Genomic DNA, 24250 nt, shown 5'->3' with positions numbered 1-24250 from the left:
ATATATATTATATATAATATAATGGAATATTATCCACAAAAAAGAATGAGATCTTGCCATTTGCAAGGTGGATAGATTTAGAGGGTACAATGCTAAGTGAAGTAAGTCAGAGAAAGGCAAATACCATATGATTTCATTCATATATGGAATTTAATAATCAAATGAAGAAAAAAAAGGGACAAACCAAAAAACCAACTCTTAACTATAGAGAACAAACTGATTGGTGGTTTCCAGAGGGGAGGTGGGTGGGAGCATGAGTAAAATGGGTGAAGGGAATTAAGAGTACACTTGTCATGATGAGCCCTGAGCAATGTATAGAATTGTTGAGTTATCGCTATATTGTACACCTGGAACTAATATAACACTGTATGTTATACAGTTGTAATACTGGTGGAATTAAAATTAAAAAAAAGGAAACAAACATAATTCAATTATTTTACTCCTGGTTTGGTTTATCATGATAAAACGAGCTTTTAGGGTTTAGTTTTGTGAATCTGTCTGTTTAGATTCCTTTAATTCATTTTGTTAGCTTATGTTGTTTCATTAATATAACTTATCTTCTTGTTTGTTTTGAGCATTTTATTTGCCTTTTTTTCCTGTGTATTTATCTTCTCTTTTCCAAAATCTGATTTGGGCATGCTAGAAGGTATCATGTGTTGGAATGCAATGTTAGTATATTTCTGATTGTTAGAGAGAATCTTGCTTTTAATCCTTCAACTCTCATCAGTCTCCAAATTATAGCAAAAACAGCAGAGTCTAGTCTTCCAGTGGGAAAATACCAGTCCAATTCCAGTTGTGGCCCATTCTAGCTGTCTGAGGTTTGGTTGACTGCATATAACATGTGTGAGCCTTAGGATGGTGGTTAAGAAAACTGATTCCAGAGGAGCCTTGGTGGCTCAGTCAGTTAAGCCTCTGCATCTTGATTTTGGCTTAGATCATGATCCCATGGTTTGTGGGATCAAGCCCCATGTGGGACTCTATGCTGACAGCATTGAGCCTGCTTGGGATTTTCTCTCTCTCTCTCTCTCTCTCTCTCTCTCTCTCTCTCTCTGTGTGTGTGTGTCTCTCTCAAAATAAATAAATAAACATTAAGAAAAAGGAAGAAAGAAGAAAGAAAGAAAGAAAGAAAGAAAGAAAGAAAGAAAGAAAACCAACTCTAGAGCCAAACATCTCAAAGTACTGCCTTAGTATTCTTACTTATAAAATAGATATGATAACAACGCCCACCATGTAGGTCATAGGCATGAACTGAGTTAATAAATATGAAGCGCTTAGAACACTGCCTGTCATGTAGTAAGTAATGTGAGAATTACAAGGAATTAAGTGAGATGATGGTGGGGCTCACAATGATGGTAGCTAACATTTGAGAACTTTCTCTGCATCAGACCATATACGAATTCATTCAATCATCACAACTTATGACGTATGTGTAGTTACTATCCTTATTTTACAAATTAAAAAAATAAAATCCAGAGAAATGAAGTAAATTGAACAAGGTCATGCAACTAGTAAGCGATAGAATCTATTTTCAAAGCCATGAAACATGAAACAGATGAGCCTAGTATATAAGTAGGTCCATAATGTTGTATATGGTACCTTGCCAGGCTCTAGCATCTCTATGCAAATTGTTTTATCTTGCAGTCATGTTTGACATTGTCTTGCAAAGTTCTATGCTGAGGGCATTTTCTCCCTGTGTCTCCTCAGTTCCTTAAAAATGTATCAATGTCTCAATAATCCCTTTCAAATGTTAGTCTATACATAACTAACAGATTTAAGGGTAAGATGACTTTCTACCTCCATTTTTGCACCTATATCATGAATGAAACATATATAGCACAATGGTAAACAACCCGAGAGCAGTATCTGTGTTTGATTGAACTTGGTTCTGCCATTTTCCAGCTACGTAACCTTGGGCAAGTTGCTTCAATAACTTTCTCAGCCCCAGTTTCTTCATTCAGAAAATGGAGGTGATCCAAAACCGCACTGAGATATCACCTCACACCAGTCAGAGTGGCTAAAACGAACAACTCAGGAAACTACAGATGCTGGTGAGGATGTGGAGAAATGGGAACCCCCTTGCACTGCTGGTGGGAATGCAAACTGGTGCAGCCACTCTGGAAAACAGTGTGGAGGTTCTTCAAAAAATTAAAATTAGAACTACCCTATAGCCCAGCAATAGCACGACTAGGAATTTATCCAAAGGATACAGGAGTGCTGATGCATAGGGTTACTTGTACCCCAGTGTTTATAGCAGCACAATAGCCAAATTATGGAAAGAGCCCAAATGTCCATCAACTGATGAATGGATAAAGAAGATGTGGTTTATATATACAATGGAATACTACTTGGCAATGAGAAAGAATGAAATCTTGCCATTTGCAGCAACGTGGATGGAACTGGAAGGTATTATGCTGAGTGAAATAAGTGAGACAGAGAAAGACAGATATCATATGTTTTCACTCATATGTGGAACTTGAGAAACTTAACAGAAGACCATGGGGGAAAGGAAGGGGGAAAAATAGTTACAGAGAGGGAGGGAGTCAAACCATAAGAGACTCTTAAATACAGAGAACAAACTGAGCATTGATGGGGGGGCAGAGGCAGGGGAGAGGGGAAAATGGTGATGGGCATTGAGGAGGCCACTTGTTGGGGTGAGCACAGGGTGTTGTGTGTAAGTGATGAATCACGGGCATATACCCCCAAAACCAAGAGCACAGTATATACACTGTATGTTATCCAATTTGACAATAAATTATATTAAGAAAAAAAAAGAAAATGGAGGTGATAATAGAGTTGACATCATAAACTTATTAAATATTAAATGATAAAATGCATCCAAAGCCCTTGCAATAGTAGTACAGATAATCACTAAATAAACATCAAAAGGGAGAGGAAGAAGAATTTTCTCCTTACAACAGTTCTGAACACATGCTTTTCCTATAGAAAGGGTCACAGTCCTAAAGCCAATAAGACTAATTTCCCAGCAATTGACTCACTGATTTCTGCTATACATCTGAAAATAAATACACATTAACACTGAATGTCTGACAGACTGGTCTCTGAACTTAAATATCACATACTATTAGTTTTCCATATTTTTTAGTGAGCTCCATGGTTCATTTATCTCTCAGGATTCTCCATAGATTAGTTTTTTCCTCAATAATTTCTTTCAATCTGGTATGTATTCACTCCATCCATGCCTTTCTCGTTCCTATCACACTTGAGAGCTACACCTCTAATACCTTCCACGTTCTCCTCATACAATACAAAGGGAGCTGACCTAACACTCCAGGGCCATCTCAAGGGACTGACTCACAGAAAGCAATTCTTACTATTTCAGCATGTCCCCAATGTTGGATGACTGAACCAGCTTTATGGCAAATTCAGCTTCAGTGGAGAGTCTTCCTTAGGGTTGTTTTGTCCACAAAGACTTTTAGTGGCAGAGATATGAAAGTGGAAAATATGAGCTTTGCCTAGTAGACCAATGCCATCAGTTTCACAATAGTGACCAAGCATTCTTTCCTCAGAAAGCATCAGCTGCTTTCTCCAAGAATGACCTGGTGGAGCCTCCCCCAGAGCCTCCCCGGCCTTCAGTTATTGACTCCAAGGCAAAAAGCAGAAGCTGGCATGCTTCCACCCAACCTCCTTCACACTCACTGACAGCTGAACAAGCTCCACACTTCTCTCTCCAAATGACTGGCAACACCAGCAGAAACTTGGAACAGTAGGCAGACAAAGAAAAACAATTTAATTTCTCTCCGACTGGCTGCTGCTTTCCAAATGTGACAGATTTTCTAACCAAATGGTTCATATTCTAGTCAGTTAAGACTGAAGTAGAAACAGGGTGAACAGTGACACCAAACGGTTAGAAAAGGGTGTTTATTAAGAAAGCGTGTTTATATCCCATCTCTCATCAGAAATTATTGGGGTGGCTTCTGGAGATAAATATTATGCAACAAGATAACAAATTACAAGTAGGTAGTAGTTAAGGAAACAAAATGCTTTGGGACCTAATGGAATTCACGGGACTGAAAGGCACAGTGTAGGGAATATAGTCAATGGTACTATAGCAGCATTGTGTGGTGACAGATGGTGGTGACACTTGAGGTGAGCAGAGCAGAGCATGGAGAAGTTGAATCACTATGTTGTACACCTGAAACTAATGTCACATTGTGTGTCAACTGTACTCAATTAAAAAATAATAGTAACAAAATAAATAAACTGAGAAAGAGAAGCCAAAAAAATGCTTTTGGGCTTAAAAATGTCTTCAGGATAGTGGAGACAGAGAGAGAGAAGAGAATTTGGGCTGCTAATTTGACTTTAGCCTTTATTGCAGTGCATATGAAAAGAGGAAACCTGTTTAGTTTCAAAGAAGTACAATTCTTTCTGAATCTACAATGACAGAAATTTCCAATAAAGTGCTCTCTTAAATATCCATTAAAAAGGAAGGACCTTGGAAATGTAGTTCACTCCTTGATTTTTTTTCTTCATGTGTATCTTCATTTATGTCATATTATATTCTCTAAATCTAATTTTGTTAAATTTTATTTGGCTTTTTGGGGGTACTATTGGATCATACTTAATTACAGTCTATACTCAGTCCCTGTCCAACTAAAACCAGCCAAGTAGACAAGTAGATCAGTTGTTAGTAAGATTTTTTTTTTTTTTAAGAAAATACCTCAGTGGAAACCCCAGTGAGCAAGAAGGAAAAAATGTAGGCATTGCTGTTTGGCATTATTAACCATTCATGATGATGTTCAGAACATCTTTAATCAATGTATGAAACTATTTTGAGTTGCATAAAAAGTTCAAATATTAATTTTTTATTTTGGATTTACTGGAGAAATGGTTGGCAGAGAGCATGTTAGAGAAAACAGAATTAAGTGATATGGACAGGGAACAACGTAGAAAAATAAAGAGAAATGGTAACTAAGGAGTATATGGAAGCTCCAGTTGAAGAATAAGAAATGGGAAAGATAAACACGGGGGCAGGGGAAAGAACGAGCCAAATCATAGGAAGCAAAACCATGGCAGCCTATCAGGTTATTGGTGACTGAAGCCAAAAGAGGGAAATGAAAAACAAGATGAAAGAGATAGATAGGAGATGGTGAGGAAAATAAAACTTCAAGTCAGGAAGAGAGGAAGTCTAAGAATGCTTTTAAAATAACAGCTGGAAATTTTAGCATATTCAAAGGTTAAAGTGCCAGAAAGTAAAGAGAATGTGGAAAGAAACAAGTACTTGGCTCATAATGAACTCTTAAGAAACACTTGGTAGGCTTTGGTTGCTGTTGAGACAGAAAAAAGATAGGGAGTGGAAACAAGATTAGAATTTGTAGAGGAAAGAAACAGACTGAAATAAGTTTTTTTAGGTTTCATATTCTCTCCATGATGTGATGTAAAGGGATAATTGGAGAATTACTGGGATAATTGAAATGTGAGAAAATAAGATCTCCGGTAAAAGATTAAATAAAATCCAGTCTTTTCTCCATAAAAGAATAGGTTAACAGTAATTAAGAATGTTTTTGGAAAGTTCACAAGTCGTTCTGCTAGCCATTTATGGAGCATCCAATTGAGCTCGTTAAAACTGTTTACCTCTTCATCATAAGGAATGCGATCCTGAAAGCTCCTTCCTCTTCTACTTTGTTCACATCTCCGCCATGGTGGATATAAATTTTTATTGACTTTTTGGATTTGTGTTTCTTGCACGACACTGTGAACCCTCCAGGACCAGAGACTGTATCTTATTCTTTTTGTATATTCGTGTTTAGCACCCAATATATTTCTCTTGTATATCTATGCCCTGCCATTTCCAGAAAAGACTTAAAATGTTACTTGGTTTTTGTTGGAAGAACTTGCTTCTTCCAGTCTTCACTATTTCAATGACTAGCAATCATTCATCCAATTGCTCAATCCAAAAACGTAGGAGTCATCCCTGATTCTCCTCTTTCCCTTTCTCTTCCCAGTTCATCCATTATCAATTCCTGTTAATTCTCTTTTCAGTATAAATCTTGTCCCATCACTTCTCACCACTTCTCCATCACCACCCATCCTGGATTGCAAGAACAGCTTCCCAGTTGGTCTCTCTGCCCCTCTGTTAATTCTATACAGATTAGCCAAAGTCAGATCACACCCTTCCCCAGATTAAAATCATCTAATGTTTTCCCATTGTAGTCAGAACACTCCCTACCATTTGGCTTCATTTCTTACCAATCTTTCCCTTCCTCACCAGGCAACATCTACAATAGCTTTCTTGTTGTGTATTGAAGAAGTCAAACTCTTTCCTGTTCCTTAATCCCATATCCTTGCATAGCAAACCCTTTCTAATTGTTCATTCTCTGAGTAAATGTTAATTCTTTGGGGGCATTTCTGGCCACCTTTTCTAAAGGAGCACACACAGATTGATTTACTCTGTGTTATTTTCTTGATAGCATCTGTTACTGTCTGAATTTATATATTCATTTGTTTTCTATTTTCCCTGCCCAAATATAAATTCCCATAAAAGCATATACTTTGTCTATTCGGTGTAGCCCTACATTCCCAGGACCCTGAACACATATAAGGTGCTCAATAAATAAACACCAAGTGAACAAATAGATATGTTGGACAATAAGGTCCTGGGTTCATGGAGAGACACTTCCCATTCATTATCTAAAACATGCCAGTTGTATGTCTTTATTTCTTACTATAAAAAAATTACTATCTTTCTTGAAAAAAGATATTAAATAAATGACAAGAAATTTGTAAAGACTAACACTTCTCAGAAAATGATGCTGTGTTAATAAAGCGAATTAAAGGAGTTTAGAGATGACAAGAATTTTAAGAGGCCGTGTAGCCAAATGTCACAATTATTTCTTGATTCTCATATACCAGACCCTACCTCATGGGTCAGTCTGTTTCACTGTTACAAGGCTAAAGTCGTCATGCTGTGGTGACTATAGTTAATAATATTGTTTTGCATATTTTCAAGTTGCTAATGGAGCAGAACTTAAAAGTTCTCATCACAAAAAAGTTCTGTAACTACATATGGTGATGTATGTCAACTAGACTTACAGGGGTGATTATTTCACAATATATACAAATATCAAATCATTATGTTGTTTACTTGAAACTAATAGAATACTGTATGTCGATTATGCCTCAAAAAATAAAGTTGTCATGCTGAACTAAAATATGCCTTTTTTCCTGAGTCACAAACTCAAAAAAACACAGAAACCAGTTAGATAACAGTTATGTGGAGTTGTCCACATTGGGGCATTGGGGCAAACAAGACAGAGCTTACCTCTCTTCTTTAAAGCAGGTAGCTATCATTCCAAAACTGATGGTTGTTGCCATGAGAGGAATCAGGCCCAGTGTTGCCAAAGTGTTCTCAGTTTCCAAGAGAGGCTTAAAGAACAGATTTTTATGTGAAATGTCTCCATTTTAAAAACCCTGTATGGCTACATCAAAACTTGAAGACTGTTGGTTGATGAACTTCTAATCTAAAGCATCAGAAAAAAGCCTTCTCCATCCTCCTCTGGAAGATCCAGAATTTAAAGATATTTAGGATATCTCCTTTAATTTTCTTTTCTTAATCCATATTTCCTAGGCTAATTTAAACATTTAAAAATTGTGCTATAATTATTTATATAGCAAAAATCAAATAAGCAGATGGCTTTAAGAATCTACTGGATTAACTCAAATAGTTAGGTTATAGTTGAGTTAAAAACAAACAAACAAACAAACAAAAAAGTAAAGTAAATGGATATAAGCATGATTACAAGGCAAACAGCACTGTGGCAACATCTTTCCTTCTGGTATTTCATCTTGTGGCATCTCGTCCAGACCACATTTCAATCCTACCATTTTATGTACCGTTAAGATTACTAGTTTCAAACTTCACACAGCACATCATGTACTTGAGGGATTGACCCTCAATGAACCACATGACAAGTTTTAGTACAGCAAAATTCAAAGCATTATTTTAACACAAATATTGTAGCTCACCCACATATATTCTGAGCAGCAGCCCTATCTGACCCCAAAAGGAAACTTACATTGTATTACATCGTAAGAAAATCATCATCTTTTTCTTATTTCACTGCCACCCCATTTATCTTTTTTAGAACATTCTTTTTGTGTGGATTAATACTGTGATTTAAGTTGAGGAAGACAATAATTAGCAAAAAATAACTCCCCAAAGCAAAATATCTGGAATTATAAAACTTTCAAAAAATAAGCCATGTATTTATAGTGTTTCTAACAAGCATTCTTTGCTAATGTTTCTCAAAATTCTTATAAGACAGTAATTGTGCCAAACTGCTTTATGATTACAATACATTGATTAGTGTCTCTTCCTACTTTCATCATACAGATTGCTGATTCTGTTTTGTGATTCTAACTCTAATTTTTCCTGTGACTCACAGAGCCATGGCCTTCTTATCCTATTTTATAAAAGAGCTTCTCTTCTGTTTGGTTTGCACCTTCTTGTCCTCCTAACTTTCCAATTAGAAGTCATACCTCCCAGCTGGAATGATGATAGATTTTTATAATCCTTATCACTCAACAGATTGTCCTTAAAAAATATAACCTATCATCAGAGCATTAACATTTATCAATAAATCTCCCTGTCCACAACATGTCTTCTTTACGGAAAACTCAAAACATCTGCCTGACCACCTTGCAGGATTAAGCTCCCTTATATTTGAGGCACAAAGGGTGGTAGACTTCCAGTTGCTTCAGTGAGATGTGGGTAGCATTTGGATTTTGAGGCCACTTGCTCTTATCTTTTCACCCTCTCAGGTGAAGGTATTACTGTTTACCAGTGGAGTTTCTCTGGTTTGGATGGGCTCAATGATAAAATTGCCTTTTTTGTGGATCAGAAATCATTTTGTAATAAAAAAAAATGTAAATCATGAATGATTAAATATCATCAATTTCATATGGCTCAACATAGTAAATTTGGGGGTAAAGTTTAAAGTGACAAATCAGTATGGGGCACCTGGGTGGCTCAGTCAGTTAAGCATCCGACTTCGGCTCAGGTCACATCAGGCTCTGTGCTGATGGCTCGGAGCCTGGAGCCTGCTTTGGATTCTGTGTCTCCCTTTCTCTTTCTCTGCCCCTCCCCCGCTCATGCTCTGTCTCTCTTTCTCAAAAATAAATAAACATTAAAAAAAATTTAAGTAACAAATCAGTCGACTTCTATATTATTAGAATAAAATGTTTGAAACTTGATCATCTACAATTCCATACATTTCCACTAAATCATTTCTTAAATAAGACCTAAAATCAGGAAATTAAGTTGTGATTAAAATATGTTGTATTCTATTAATGGCAGATAAAAATGTTCATATATTTTAAAATTATAAATAGACCTCAAAATATTATTATAGAGCTGACTAAGGAAAAGAAGGGAGGGAGGGAGGTAGGGAGGGAGGGAGGGAGGTAGGGAGGGAGGTAGGGAAAGGAAGGAAGAAGGGGGGAGAAAGGAAGGAAGGGAGAGGAAAGGAGGGAGGAAAGGAAGGAAAGAAAAATATAACTATAGTTCCATGTAAGTTAAATAAAATGTGAATCCATAATGCTTCTACTCTCTATGACTTAAGTTGAACAGTAATAAAAGCACAAATAGAGAATGCTACAATGGAGCATGCTACAAATAAATATCAAATTATAACTAAGAAATATATACTTTTAGAGGTCACTATGTGATTGCATTATCAACATTGTTTTCCCTTTTTTTTTTTTTTTTAATGTTCAATCCACAATGTATTTTTATTTAAGGACAATAGCCCAGATAAACATTTTGGAACATGAAAGACACCAGAGAATACAGCTTTTATGATCCCTACTAGAGGACAGACTTCAGCTAAGCAGAAATTATGGCCCAGTTCCTGGAAGTGAGCTTTGATTCCACACAACTGTAGAACTAAGACTAAAACAAAAGAGGTTATGATTGCTAATCATAAACATTATACTATACGTACCCATTAAAAATGTGATACCAACATTGTTTCTAAAAGGTAAAATCTTGGGGCGCCTGGGTGGCGCAGTCGGTTAAGCGTCCGACTTCAGCCAGGTCACCATCTCGCGGTCCATGAGTTCGAGCCCCGCGTCGGGCTCTGGGCTGATGGCTCAGAGCCTGGAGCCTGTTTCCGATTCTGTGTCTCCCTCTCTCTCTGCCCCTCCCCCGTTCATGCTCTGTCTCTCTCTGTCCCAAAAATAAATAAACGTTGAAAAAAAAAATTATAAAAAAAAGGTAAAATCTTACTATGTCTTTGAGGAAAGACCAGTCACCGTGAGTAATAGCTAATGCCCATACACTGTATTAGTCAGAGTTCAGAAAACCAGAACCAACAGGATAGAGAGAGAGAAAAAGAGAAAAAGTGGTTGATTTAGTTGAAGAAATTGGTTCAGCACATATGGAGGCCGGCAAGCCCGCAGTCTGTCAGGCAGGCTTGAGACCAGGGAAGATCTGATATTGCAATCTCAACTGCAAAGGCAGTATCGAGGCAGAATTGCTTCTTCTTCATGGGATCTATCTCTATTTGTAAGGCCTTCAACTGATTGGATAAGACCCATCCATATCATAGAGAATAATCTGTTTTGTTCAAAGTCTACTGATTTAAATGTTCATCACATCTAAAAAGTACCTTCACAGCAACATCTAGACTTGTGTTTGACCAAACAACTTGAGGACCACAGTCTAGCCAAGCTGATGTGTAAAACTAATCACCACACAAACTATCCTTGAAATGGGGCCTAGGTGTACATTGATTTTCTCCAACAAAATTAGATCACCGTTTTGAATAATTATGAATGCTTAGCAACAACCTCCATAATTTTCTGTCATATGGGGCCTAGATAACTAAGTGGAGAATATAGTTTCAGGCTAATAATCAACATTTGTGATGGAGCCTACTCCTGCCTTCCTCTACAAGACTGGCACCAAATAATAGCCAACATATGAGGCCTCCCCAAATTTAAGGCAGCCTTATTAAAGACATTTAAAACACCCCCTAATTCCTGGGTTATATTAACTCTCTAAGGGTAGAGATATTTGGTTCCTCTTCTCCTCTAAACCTTAAATATACTTATAACAAATCCTCCTTAATCATAAGGTCATTCTAGTTTAATCATAGCTGTATTCAAATGTTTCAGTTAACTATCCTCACTTCACTGTCTTTGAACCAATCACCTTTCTGCTTTTTGCACTTAATCATCACTATATGTAATTATGTATATGTTTTTAGATTATGTTTACTTCTTTTTCTAAGTATTTTATCTCTGTATACGATTTGTACTCTATTTGAGGTTGTATACTATGTCTTCTACATTCTTTGTAAACTCCACAGAATTCCCCCCAAAATATTTATCATTGCAATAACTTAATTAACCTTAACTTATTAAAGATAATTTTTTTTAATCTTTAAAGTAACATGTAGGGGTGCCTGGGTGGCTCAGTTTGTTGAGCATCTGACTCTTGATTTTGGCTTAGGTCATGATCCCAGGGTCGTGGGATCGAGCCCCATGTTGGGCACTCCCACTTTAAAATAAAATTTTAAAAAAAAGAACTAACATGTGGTAGAATATTATTTATGAAAGAAATAGGAAATTTATATTATTTATGAAATAATTGGAAAATCCTAGTATAGGATAATTCTAAAATAGGATATAGTAACTGTTTTTTTTTAAATTGTGGCTGATTGACAAGTTGTAAAATAAACCTCCTAACAATCCCAATAGTACATTCATACTTACTGTATCAATAATTGGAGAGTACTTTTCTTCCTCCAAAATGAAAATGAGTATTTAACTTAAATCTTTAAATAAAAAAATGGATTTGAATTTTTATAATTGCTTATCTTGGAGATATACCAACAACTTCCATAACCATATAAAAATTGAGAAAAATAACCCCTGCAACATTAATCATCCTACAATTTGTGTTTGATATGTTTTAGTATAAAGTTCCCAAAGATAACCTTCATTTTAAATGTCATCTGCAGCCCATCTGGGACTCTGACATATGGAACATCCAAGACCTCAGTGGAATGTCTCTGGTTCCCTATGGTAACTAGGACCATATGCACAATCCTCCACTGACAAACTAAAATATGAAAAAAAAAAAAAAAAAAGAGAGAGAGAGAGAGAAAGAGAGAACTTTTTGATGCATTTCCATCTGTAAACAAAACACTGTAGAAAAAAACAAAGACACTGAAAAAACTATTATAGCCTTCATATTTAAGCAATAAAAAAATCCCAACCACTGAGAATACAATGTAATTTGTTACAGCCTATGACTAATCACCACAGAATACTTCCACTGGTACCAGATGGGGAGAAAATCCTTAATTACTGAAGATATATGTTGTAAGGTTATCAGCACTTTAAACCACTAAATTTGATTAACGCTAACAATATTATCATAGGAATGATTGCTTTGGGAAAGACTTTTTGTGGTTGATGGCACACTGTAAAATAAAGTTGAAGCAAGCAATAACATACAATAAAGGATATGAGAGTATATATACCATTGGTGTCCCAGAGTTTCCAGTGGGAATATATATGCAAGACAGTCTCTTGACATCCAAAGAGATTTAATTTATTTTTTTTAATTTTAGAGAGATAGAGAGAGAGAGCATGAAATGGGGAGAGGGGCAGAGAAAGAGAGGGAGAGAGAGACAGGGAGAGAATTTTAAGCAAGCTCCCTGCCCAATGCAGAGCCCAACACAGGGCTTGATCCCACGACCCTGGGATCATGACCTGGGCCCAAATCAAGAGTTGGACACTCAATTGACTGAGCCACCCAGGTGCCCCCAAAAAGATTTAATTTTTATCTCACCAAATTTAATTGTGATTTCTGTAGTTTTCATAAGATACATAGAATGTAGTGCTATAAATGTTCATTTGAGATGCACACTCCACAATTCCCATTATTCATGCTTTGCAATAAGAAAACCTGTATTAGACTATAGAAATACCAATAATGGCTAGGTGCCAGGCACTAATCCAAAAGCTTTGCATGTAATATTTGCTTTATTCCTTACAACTCTACCAGATAAGTACCATTACTATCCCCTTTTTATGAATGAAGAAACTGAGTCACAGAGAAGTTAAGTAACTTACTCAGGGTCCCAACCCTGATGTGGCAGAATATATGTGAAGCTACACAGTCTGGTCCTACTGCTTATATTAGAATTATTTCATTATATAGGCAAAGCTGATATTAAATTTTATTCTCTAGTTAATTATAATTAATTTCAAAGTCAATACAAAGAAACATACTGTATAGTATCTGACCCAACACAGGCTCTCCAGTTAAAAGTTTCCCCTCAACATGTGGAGTGTACGTTCCTTTTGGAAGTAACATTGTTGGCAATGAATGAACATGTATGTGTGGACCATCTTAAAGAATCTCCTAAACATTTAGCAGAATGAATGTTTTCTACTCATCACTGCTCACACTTTACTCACACTCAAGGTGTTCAAAACCAGAAGCTATAGATAAGGTGCATGCAGGAGGAAGGTCACACAGTGGAAGAGAGCCAGAGAGTCTTCCATTTCCAATGAGTTGCCACGTAAAGGAAAAGAAGATGGATTTCTAGTATTGGTTCTGCCATTTACTATCTTTGAGATTTTTGAATAAGTTATTTCACTTCTCTAGGCATCAATTTCTTAATTCTAAAATATAGGGCCTGGAATAATTGATATTTAAAATCAATCTGTGAGTCTCTAGCATCCTACAAAAGCTGAGAGCCAAGAAATCTTAACACAGTATAAGCAAATCTGCAGGAACTGAATAATGTAGCCTGGCTGACAACACTGTAACAAGGTAGCTTAGAGACAAAGCTACAGAACAAGGCTGGAGAGAGTTAACATGTTCATTAAGCTGCCTCCATAAAGAGCTTCTGGCAAGAAATATATTGTAATTAATTTGTGACTGAATTATTTAATTGTACCTTATATACTAATAATATTCTAACTTGTCAATTAAGAATAACTTCGCCTCTTTAGATTGCAAGCAGGGTTTCTTAGAGGTCTAGAGGGGCTCAGGGCACTTCTGTTTTTTGAGGTCCTTCATATTTAACAATAAAGAAATACCAAAACATGATTCAAAAGCTATGATATATTTCATATCCTCATGGTAGACAAAGTAACATCTCTAACACAGAAAAATGCAATGCAATGTAACTGTGCTATTAACAAGTGCATTGCAAGTTTCAAGAGAATAGGTTAATATCATCTCAGGCAATGTTTTCTCGTCAAAGGACATTAATGGCACACATCATTCATTTTCATTTAAGTTATGTGTAAAATTATTTAAAGATGACAGCAAAAATCTAAATGTGACTGTGAGTTCAGGCCCCGAGGCAGGCTCTGTGCTGACAGCTCAGAGCCTGGAGCCTGTTTCGGGTTCTGTGTCTCCCTCTCTCTCTCTGCCCCTCCCCCACTCATGCTCTGTCTCTCTGTCTCTCTGTCTCTGAAAAATGAATAAATCTTAAAAAAATTTTTTTTTTAATAAAAAAATAAATAAATGTGAAGTCCACTCAGCACACCTTTCTTGGCCCCTGTTATCAAGTTGTTCAATGAAGGCACCCTCTAAGTGCTCCTTCAGGTAGAACCAGTTTAATCTCAACCTACCATTAAGAAATGAGCTCTTGAGGGGCGCCTGGGTGGCGCAGTCGGTTAAGCGTCCGACTTCAGCCAGGTCACGATCTCGCGGTCCGTGAGTTCGAGCCCCACGTCAGGCTCTGGGCTGATGGCTCGGAGCCTGGAGCCTGTTTCCGATTCTGTGTCTCCCTCTCTCTCTGCCCCTCCCCCGTTCATGCTCTGTCTCTCTCTGTCCCAAAAATAAATAAAAAACATTGAAAAAAAATTTAAAAAAGAAAAAAAAAAAAAAAAGAAATGAGCTCTTGGAGTGGAATGAGCCATAGACAAGGATTGGTAGAAACTGGAAAGGATGATTTTTCTCCTGGAACATTTTAAGAGCTTCTACTACCAGTCAATTACATTGGCCAAAATGACCCCAGGAGTGCCTCCTAGAGAATTACCAAATTTAGGTAGCACTTCATCTTTGAAGACTGAAATAATTGTAAAATACACTCTTAACTAGTTGAATAAATTGCTTTTATAGTAGGAATATATTAGAACAATCACTTAACACATTCATAAATGTCTGTCGTCTTCATTTTTCTAGAACTGATGATGAGCTGTTCTTTCTGAACGAAAATAGTTTATGGCATTTGTTCCTAACTGAAAAAAATTAAACCCAGTTGTGCATACAGAGAACATCCCTTATTTTCTTTTGGTTTCAGCTGGAAAACAAGGATGTCTATCTAACAGTTGCACCAACGATGTAAACTTCGGGGCAGGGGGAGAACTAATAGTCTCCTTTCAAAATACTCAGGATTAAAATGTCACCTATTACAAGACTCTTGTCTAGGGGTGCCTGGGTGGCTTGGTCGGTTAAGCGTCCGACTTCGGCTCAGGTCATGATCTCACCGTCCGTGAGTTCGAGCCCCGCGTCGGGCTCTGTGCTGACAGCTCAGAGCCTGGAGCCTGTTTCAGATTCTGTCTTCCTCTCTCTCTGCCCCTCCCCTGTTCATGCTCTGTCTCTCTCTGTCTCAAAAATAAATAAACGTTAAAAACAAAAAAATTAAAAAAAAAACAAACAAGACTCTTGTCTCCTCTCTTCAAATACAGTTTTAAATTTTTTTTTCAACGTTTATTTATTTTTGGGACAGAGAGAGACAGAGCACGAACGGGGGAGGGGCAGAGAGAGAGGGAGACACAGAATCGGAAACAGGCTCCAGGCTCCGAGCCATCAGCCCAGAGCCTGACGTGGGGCTCGAACTCACGGACCGCGAGATCGTGACCTGGCTGAAGTCGGACGCTTAACCGACTGCGCCACCCAGGCACCCCCAAATACAGTTTTAAAGTAATGCTAATACCTAGAATCTTTCACAAATATAGTGCAACAGCATCTTCACCCAAGGGTAGAAATGCAAATTAGCATTTCAAGGCAAAACATGATTAGGGGGGAAATGACCTTTGGATAATCCCTCAAGTAAACGCTAATGTCTGAGAATCCACGATTTTATAACAATCCTATACAATATTTTTAAGCACATTGAAGTGTAAGATAATGATGCCAAAGCAACAAGAAACAAAAGGAAAATCTGTATGCAGACGTGGGAACTCTCAAACAATTTTGCCTTTAAGGAGAAAAAAAGTGGAGGATTCTAAGTTTTCCTGCTTGCCTTCAGGGTTTATACTCCATTATATTTAATATTAAGCCCCTCTAGTCCTAATACACAGTCATAGATTTGGTTGTTGTAGAAGTTCCGTAACATATCCCCTTTTTTTTTTCCTTTCTTTTGGCAAACAAGTTTAGAAGGTCCGCTATATGCTGGCACCCAACCTGTGGCCCGGCACATAGTAGCGTCTTAGTAAATGCCAACTGTTCATTGAGAAATTACAGAGGAGAACTTGGCCACCGATTCCCTGTCTTTCCAAGTTGGCTTTTCTTATCATGACACTGCTGAGCAGTCATCACTCTGACACCCATGAGTATATTAGATTATGAAGCCGATAAGAGATTGGCACTTTATCTAAAGCAGGAGACACACAAGCAAATGTGGGGCCCGGGCAGGTAGAGTAACTGAGGCAAGTGACCCAGGTGGGGACTGGTGTGAGCTGAGGGGCCACATCTGCCTAAGTGTGGCAGGCACTGTGCATGGAGCTCCTCCAGCAGGTTGTCTCCAAAAACACCAGCCCCCCACCTCCACACCAGAGAGCAAAAGGAAATCCTGCTTTTTACCTAACATACCCCTCTTTTTGTCTCAAGTAAAAACGCCCCCAGTCCGGTCTCTCACAGTAATGGTGCGCACTGAGATTTGACTCGAGGCCCAAGACAGAGCACAGGGGTCAGATTTGGCACTGAAGTTGTGAACGTGGCAGCTGGGAGACCGTGGGAGTGACGGTACCAGACTCTCAAAACCACAGATCGACAGCTAATGTGGCTGCAGAAAAACATGCTTCTTAGCTGTAAATTCCAACGGAGTTCATCAGACTGTTCCTCGTGGGGGTATTCTACTGATGTCTGAAAAGTTTCAAAGTCAAGACACATCTACCCAAAGGAGAACTGAACTGACAAGAACAGCATGTGCTCCTACCCTGGAGGATGAAGCTACAAGAGTTACTAATTTTGTGCTTTTGGACACCTGCAAACCAGTAGCCAAGATGGATGAAACACTCTTTTTCTCCAATTATTTCTCACTGAAGAATTGAATGTTAGGTACATAAAGAGAGATCAGGGGTGCCTGAGTGGCTCAGTCGGCTAAGCCTCTGACTCTTGATCTTGGGTCAGACATGATCTCATGGTTTATGAGATCGAGCCCTGAATGGGGCTCTGCGTTGGCAGCATGGAGCCTGCTTGGGATTCTCTCTCTCTTTCTCTCTGTCTCTCTCTCCCTCTATTTCTCTCCCCCTCTCCAGCTCATGCATGCATGCTCTCTCAAAATAAATAAAAAACTTTAAAGAGAGAGAGACCAATAATAGGGGTAGGAATTTTCACTTCTCCCAGAACATCCAGCACCATAGTAGCTTTTAAAACTGGAATTCTTGGAGGCACCTGAGTGGCTCAGTCAGTTGAACGTCCGACTTTGGCTCAGGTCATGGTCACCTGGTTCATGAGTTCAAGCCCCACATTGGTCTGGCTGCTGTCAGCCTGTCGAGGCAGAGCCTGCCTCAGATCCTCTGTCTCACTCTCTCTGACCCCCGTGCTTGTGCTCTCCACTCCCTCCCCTCAAAAATGGAATGCTTGACAAAAGGCTACTTGTTTTGCTGTTGGGATGTTCCTATAGCCTCCAAATAACCAGCTATGTTTCAGGGATGCTACATTCACAACTTATTCCTTACAAATATAGAGCAAACCATACTTATGGATATAGAGGCAACAGAATATAACCTAAAGAAGAGCCCATCGTTCAGTCTACAACAGCCTTCCCCACTTTCCTCTTCTCATTTTTGTTAGCTTTTTACTTGCTCTTCCCTCCGTCTAGGCTCGTCTTAGCTTGCGAACTTTGCAGACAAGCAATGCTTCTGGAAAGCCTACCCTGGAATGTTTCCCTGAGTCAGGTGGGGTATGCAGAATTTGGCCAGCTCTCATCAGAGCAAGAACTGCCCAAGTGAACTCCAAGGAATGCCTCTCAGCACGCTGTCTGCACTGGCATGTGCCCAGGAGAAACACTATCCCGCCTGCTAACCTTTGAGGCATAACCTTTTATTCTCCTCAGTGGAGCTTTGGTCACTGAAATTGTTGCTTGTGAGTTGTATGGAGGACCATGGTTTTCTTAGGAGAATCACTTACAGTGAGTAAGGATTTTTCTCTCTCCATATCAGTTACTCTTAATAATTTTATCTTTTAAATAGATTCTTTTCTTCCATAAAAAAAAAAAAAGAAAGAAAGAGAAAACATGGAATATCATGCACCAGTCTTGGCAATATCAGTTTACACAGCTCATAAAGACATGTCATGGCACTAGGGACTTTGAGAGAAATTCATCCGGCAACTTGAATCTTTGTGAATTTAAACCATTTTTTAAAATTCTACATTATTTGCCTTTGTTGCAGTGATCAGGAAAGTAGTGAATTTACTCATAATAAGTTACCTCCACATATGTTTTGAAGACTAGCTTCTGATTAATATTTAAATAAAATCACTTACATAAGCCTGTCATTATCAACTCCATGGAAACTATGTAAAGCAGCACTGTCTAATGACTTTCTATGATGATGGAAATGCTCTCTATTCTGACCAATATGGTGGCCACTAGACTCACATGCCTTTGAGTGCTCAAAATATGCTTGGTACAACTGATTAACTGAGTACTTAATTTCATTCCATTTTAATTACTTTAAAACTGTGGGGGTTTAGGGACTTGCTGGTGAAAGTGTAGCCACCTACAGGAAACATCATCTTTACGTGGGAACTTGTTACAAATGCAACTTTCAGGTCCCACTTCAAGACTAGTGAATTCAAATCTGTATCCAAATACAGATCCCCAGGCAATTTGTGTGTGTGTTAATATTTGAGAAGCACTGATCTAGAATAGTGCTTTTCAACAGTGGATGCACCCTTGAGGATGCCTGACACATTTTCAGGGGCTTAATGAAGTCAAAATATTTTCAAAATAAGACCAAAATCTATTGCCTTTTTCACAGTATTGGCATTTGCACTGATGGTGTAAAAGCCGTGGAGGCTAAAACTAAAATTAAGGCCTGAGCAGGAATCAAGGCACTCACACCAAACTGCTGAAGTAATCATTAATTTCTTCACTGTTAACACCCTTTCAGGGGGAAAAAAAAAAGTTACATTTAAGAATGTTCTTTATGATGTAGGAAAATGTACTGATTTTCTTGAATCTTGACCACTGAATACACATATTTTTAATATTTTGTGGGAAGAAATAAACAAGTATGTATAAAGCATTGCTGCTGCAAATGGAAATATAAAGACTGACTGAAGAAAAATCACCTGTGAGACTGAGTTATAAGCTAAACTAGTCTCTTCTCTGTGTTGTGCCATTTGCTTGAAGGACCCAATGACAGACAAACTATAGCTATTCATAATTGGGCATTTGGCAAATATTTTATTCAAAATGAATCAAGTCTGTCACTTCAAGGAAAATAATCAAGAGTATACGTTTCCAACGATAACCTTTCAGAATTAAAGTGGAAATTAGGATTTTAGAAAACTAGTCATTTACTAGGATCTTGACATCTTCCTGCTACTGAAATACTTTTCTGATGAGATTGGTGGTGATCTTGACAAGCATTGGAAAACCCTAAATAACTCAGGGAACCAGTATTTTTTAAAGTTTATTTACTTTTGAGAGAGACCATGGGGGGAGGGGTAGAGAAAGGGGGGCAGAGGATCCAAAGTGGGCTCTGCGCTGATAGCAGAGAGCCAAATGTGGGGCCTGAACTCACAAACCACAAGATCATGACCTGAACCAAAGTCTGACGCCCAACTGAACCATCCAGGTGTCCCAGGGAACCAGCATTTTTTAAATGACCAATGTATGAGTAAGAGATCTGTTCAAAAAGCAAAATAGAACAATGAATTTGATATGGTTTCATATTCCATGTTGCACATAACTTTTATGAAAACTACCACTTGCCAAATTTCAACATAGTATCAAAGAAGAATATACACAATTATCTCCAAATTCTATTAAAATACTGTTTTCCTGCTACATATTTGTGTGAGTTCAGTTTTTCTTAATATCGCTCAACCAAAATGACTTACCAAAATACAGAAGCAGATATCAGAATCCAGTTGTCTTTTTTAAATTTTTATTTGTTATTTAATTTTCTTTTTTTTTTTTTTTTTTTTTTTTTGCTTTTTTTAAATTTACATTCAAGTTAGTTAGCATATAGTGCAACAATGATTTCAGGAGTGGATCCCTTAGTGCCCCTTACCCATTTAGCCCATCCCCTCTGCCACAACCCCTCCAGTAACCCTCGGTTTGTTCTCCATATTTAAGAGTCTCTTATATTTTCCCCCTCCTTGTTTTTATATTATTTTTGCTTCCCTTCTCTTGTGTTCATCTGTTCTGTGTCTTAAAGTCCTCATATGAGTGACGTCATATGGTATTTGTCTTTCTCTGACTAATTTCACTTAGCATAATACCCTCTAGTTCCATCCACATAGTTGAAAATGGCAAGATTTCATTCTTTTTGATTGCCGAGTAATACTCCATCATACACACACACACACACACACACACACACACACACACACACATCTTCTTTATCCATTCATCCATTGATGGACATTTGGGCTCTTTCCATACTTTGGCTATTGTTGATAGTGTTACTACAAACATTGGGGTGCATGTGTCCCTTCAAAATATCCAGCTGTCTTTTATTAAGCTAAATATTAAAGAATGTGCAAAAGAAAAAAAAACAATGCCACTCTTCACTTTTTGTCTTGTTAATCTAACTAAATCATATATACTTTTCATAAAAATATATTATTTATGTTAATATGAGGTATATCTATTAGTTATTTTTAAAGAAAATATAAGTATTTTTTAAATTTCTCAGTTTTAATTTCTAGTATGGTAAATATTGATAGATATTTCTCCTATTAACAAAAACAGGTCGATAATGTTCTTATTACTTTTTAAGAGCATAAGAGTCCTAAGACCACCAAGTCTGGGTGCTCTGGGCTTACAGGAGGCCTTAACAAGCTTGGAGAGAGTCAAAGCTGAAAATCACTACTCTCTCCACCTGAAACTGAAGTATTGGCTCCTCCTAAGATCCAGAAGGAAGAAAAACACTGGGCACACTCAAAAGAGAAAATATGGAGTTCCTATACATACACATTGACTCATTCAACCCACTTCTCGGCACCCACCATGACAATCCATACAAAAGCTGTAAGAATTTATAAATAGACACACTTACAGCATTTTGCAATGCAACCTGAGAAAAATCTGAAGGTCTGTCAGGAGTGGAGTGTTAATTAAATTACAGGGCATTACACTACAGAATAGTATGCAGCATTAAAAAGATTGGATGAAATTTTTATGTGTCCAAACCTGGAATGTTGTCCATGATGTAGTATTAAATGACAATGCAAGTTTCAAAATAATGTGTGAAGCATAGCGCTTTTTAAAAGCAGGGAAACAGCTCTCTGTGTATTTACATGGATTTGGTCTTAGAGAAAGGTACGAAAGGGTACACACCAATCTGTTAACATTGGTTTATAGCTCCACAGAGGAGGGGGGTGGACATGAGATGAATTATAGCATTACTTTTCCTGTATACTTACTCTTTTCGAAACTTGTAACAATTTCGAATTCCCTGTTTATTCAGCTGTATCCCCTTCTACATTCAATGGCCCTTGCTTGTTCTTCTTTACAGTTCAACACATAGTAGACATTGAGAAATGCAAGTGAAGCGACCTTTGTATCACTCTCATCCTTCTGAGGAAAGGAGGAAAGGAAGAGTTGTAAGGAGAGAAGAAACAACATTCCGACTGTGGCACATAATTCAGAGCATAAATGTGGTAATCATAACGTACAGTTTTCTCCCAAATTCAATAAAAGTTGATTGCAGCATCAATGTTCCAGAAACAATTAGAGATTTGTGCTGGTGACTAAGATTTTCCTCACTTTGGAGCAGCCAGTTCCAGCTTCCAACAACTATAGATACGTCTTTTATGCCTGCTACTTTCCACTCTCCCTTCTGTTGCCCACCTCGTCAGCCTCATTCAATACAACCACCCACAGCAACCCCAACAACTCTTTTCAGCTCTCAGCACATGCCCTGGATTTTCATATTTGTATTCCCTGTGTTTGAAACTCTCCTCTCTTCCCTTCCCCACATCACACATGCCTAATTCAGGTCACAGAATTTCTTTTTCACAGAAAAGAAAATCACCTTCTATGGAAAGCCCTCCTCATCGGAATGAATTGTGTGTCCCTGCTCCACACTCTTCAAACACTCCTCTCTGACCTTCCTCCAGAGGATGATTTACTATACACCCTATTATAATTTTTAGCTAGTTGTTCATCTACTCAACTTTAGCTTCCTGAGGGCTAGAACCAAGTCTATATTGTTCTCTACTGTCACCCTAGCATCAACTTACAGGGCTCATTGTCGTAATAATAACATTTATTGAGGACATACCTTGTGTCAGGCTCCACCCTAAAGACTTCATCTACATTATCTCATTTAACCTGCTATTGACCCTTAAGCCTATACTACTCTGCTTCCTTGTAGACACTCCATGTTGTTGGATATCATCTGGTGCTCTGGTTTCTCTTCTTCCTCTGAAATATCCTGACCCCATCAAAACAGTCTTTTACCATGTTTATGAGACATTTACTTGAGCTTAGCTATTACTTAGCTTAATTTATTTACCTTACTAGATCCATGGGATCCAATTCCTCATGCTAACATACTAAATCTAGAAAAAAATGTGTATGAAAACATAACCCCAAGTGATATGCACTTTTATGGGGCACACAAACAGAAATAATGCCTTGACCCAAATAGTGGAAATTTGAGCATCCCAGCTGTACTAGGAGGAAGACATTTTTAGAAAGAAAATTTTACCTCTTGTTTTGTAGGTCATGTCTTTGGGGGACCATCTACTCTGCCTATTTGGAAAGACAGCTCTTGGTTTGGAGCACTTTTGTGGGTGTTCAGCCCTGATCCAGGACTAACAGTTACCCCTGAATGTGTACATATCTTCTAACCATAGCAAATAAAAAAGCAACTGTATTCCTCCATTCATGCTTTGATTGCATTGATTTCCAATGAGTAGTTTATCTAAAAAACAAACAGTGGAATACTGTGTCTGAACTGTCCTAATTACACATAAACTACAGAAAGTTTTGGACTCTACTAGAAAGTACTAAACCACCCACACTCCAGTGAGATAAGATTGAATGTGAACTGACTCCCCAGGTTCAGAGAGTAAAGTATTCTTTACCTTGACACTCAATCTCTCAGGGCTATCCTTGATGTCAGACCTCAAAAAAAAAAAAAAAAATGTCAAGAGCCACGCAGGCATATGTGACAAAGTTTTATGGTATTGGCCCTTAACTTGGCAGGAATGGCAGTGATCCCTCCTGGCTTGAGATGCTTGGCCTCCTTCCTGAGTAGCCAAGGCTAGTGAGCCAACAAAGTATTTGGGGAGTAGGGATAGACAATTGCAAACATGTGACTAAAAAACCTTCCTTTGACAGCCTAATAGGAGGGGAACTTCAAAATACACGTCTGGAGGTCTTGTGTGCTAAGGAGCTAGAATCAGAAGAGTGGCTAAATGGAGGTGGGAAAAGAAATAGAGTATAGTATACAGTATAGAGTATGGAATAGCTAAGGTCAACCTGGTTCAGTGTAGGATGGACAAACTCGATGCCTCCACTCTGCCATCTAGTGGTAAGAAGTACCTCTAGCTGTATTCAGCTCCTGCTCAAGGCTCCGTTTCTATGCATTTCACAAAGGGCTTTTCCACTCAATACCCCATTTACTTCTTACAGGAAAGCTGTGAGCGAGACAATTTTCTCTGTTTTACTGATAAGGAAACTGAGACCCAGATAAACCGAATGGCTACAAAAAGAGAGAGCTGGTACATATTCCATATTCTGTAAGGTAGTATATACATAGTGTATTGGAAAATTTGGGGTGGTAACTGACTCTCTAACCAAACCCCAGGATAGATGAAGTAAAATATAGAAAAATATTCACATAGTAA

The sequence above is a fragment of the Prionailurus viverrinus genome, chromosome B1 (genome assembly GCF_022837055.1).
Source record: "Prionailurus viverrinus isolate Anna chromosome B1, UM_Priviv_1.0, whole genome shotgun sequence".
In the NCBI taxonomy this organism is placed as follows: Eukaryota; Metazoa; Chordata; class Mammalia; order Carnivora; family Felidae; genus Prionailurus; species Prionailurus viverrinus.
The sequence above is the reverse complement of the archived record's forward strand: the minus strand, read 5'-3'. Positions refer to the sequence as shown.